The sequence below is a fragment of the Limulus polyphemus genome, unplaced genomic scaffold, assembly GCF_000517525.1.
Source record: "Limulus polyphemus unplaced genomic scaffold, Limulus_polyphemus-2.1.2 Scaffold14577, whole genome shotgun sequence".
In the NCBI taxonomy this organism is placed as follows: Eukaryota; Metazoa; Arthropoda; class Merostomata; order Xiphosura; family Limulidae; genus Limulus; species Limulus polyphemus.
Genome location: NW_013680187.1, coordinates 1 through 1,754, shown reverse-complemented (window position 1 = coordinate 1,754; position 1,754 = coordinate 1). Strand labels below are relative to the sequence as shown.

Below are 1,754 nucleotides of genomic sequence, written 5' to 3'. Positions count from 1 at the left end.
GATATTAAAGATGCATTTTCACATTATTTACACTCTTCTCCGACATTACAAGTCCCAGATAGGGAAACTGATGTCAGTCTCATAACTCTTATGAACTTTAAATGACGTAATTAGCTAGAAGGTGAGTTAGCGTTTAATTGTAAACCAAAATTTCATAGATTAACTAAACAATAGAAAGAATAAAGTAAACCGAAAACAAAACCACAAAGAAATAAAAAAAATAAAGCTTGCTGCCTCACACTCCTTTCGAAAACCGGAGTGATTTCATTAATCACTCCTAAATTCCCAATTTTCGTATTCTTACTTTTAACGGCCTCATTACACTGACATTATGAATCCTTTACAGTTTCAGTACAGATACCTTACAAAGAAAAATAATTCATGTTCTTGAATCTTCTCTACTTTCCTGCTCTAGTTCACTTTACAGAAAGTGTTCGAGTTCAAAGACCACTCATGTTAAGTAGAGGACGTTGGATGACTGATCGGTATGTTTCGTCGAAGGATGAGATGTGGACACACCAGAACAAGTCCTTTATTTTGATGGAGGGGGTCGCAATCTCAAAGCCTTCTTCCGCCATTCAAATTTTCTGCAACGGCAGAGGACGATGACCATTTCCTCTGGTGTCCACAGAATTTTCACTAGAGAAAATATTTATTTTAGACACGTAAAATTGTCATGTCATTAACATGATATGTAATTTATATAGAAATGGAGTAACACGAGTGGTAACTTCGAATAGTCCATTCAATATTAGAATAAAATTTACTATATAATTTATATAGAAATGGAATAACGAGTGGTAACTTCGAATAGTCCATTCAATATTAGAATAAAATTTACTACAGAATATAATTGATGTATTAACGATAGCAGTGACTTACCTACTTTTGTCCGAAAGAGACTAATGTGAGTAAGCTTGTCGCTGTAGCTTCCGGTGTTTTTCAACGTTGGATATTGTCTTCTGTATAACATTTATAGATAGGTCTGTTCGTTCATCTACGGTTGCAGGTGATGTTAAGTATTGTTTTCAAAAGTCCTTGTTTGACCCCTTGTAAGCTATCAAATAGCATGCATACAGTTTATGAATGAGCCCATGGCCAGAATTTCCCACTAACACGAAAGAACAATATACCATCAATAACAGTTTAATATTTGTATAAATAATCAGAAAAATGAACGGAAGAAAAACGTGTATAAAACTTAAAACAACACTATCACTATGTCACGTGAGAAAAGTTACCGAAACTCATGATAAAGTCTTTATTCAAAAAATTAAAAAACATTTAAAAAATTGAAACAAATATTTGCAAGTCACCGGTAATGGAAACTGGTGTCAGTCTCGTAACTTTTAGAAACTTTAAATGCCGTAACTGATCAGAATTCGAAGTAGCGTTTAAATGGAAAACAAATGTTACAGGTTAACTAAACGATAGAAAGAATAATAAATGAAGAGAAAACAAAACCATAACGAAATCAAAGTAGAATTTGCTACCTCGTATTCCTTCCCTGTTCGAAAACCGACGTGATCATATTAATCACTGCTTATAAATTACCAGTTTCAGTACCCTTACTATTAATGACCTCATTATACTGACACCATGAATCCTGCCCATCTTAAGTACATATACCTCACAAAGAAAAGGCGTAGTGTTCTCAGATCTTCAGCTTCTCTACCTTCTGCTCAGATTCAGGTTAAGGGAAGTTAAGTCCATAGATCAGCAAAGTTGCTATAATTAATTCGATCAAGAGATTT

At 33.9% G+C, this 1,754-nt stretch overlaps 1 long non-coding RNA gene across 3 annotated transcripts in view; it reads right to left on the bottom strand.

Moving 5' to 3' along the window:
* The window catches only part of LOC111084200, a 3,466-nt gene extending 1,751 nt beyond the window's left edge, over nt 1–1,715 (bottom strand). The window contains exons 1-3 of one of the 3 annotated variants that reach the window (XR_002609442.1): nt 1,630–1,715; nt 883–1,057; nt 362–639 (exon numbers count right to left, since the gene is read on the bottom strand). This is a non-coding gene — a long non-coding RNA (uncharacterized LOC111084200). Of the gene's footprint in view, nt 1–361; nt 640–882; nt 1,179–1,493; nt 1,551–1,629 lie in introns of those variants that run through there. The other 2 variants (XR_002609441.1, XR_002609440.1) reach the window with 2 other exon arrangements.
* Nucleotides 1,716–1,754: the final 39 nt, after the last annotated feature.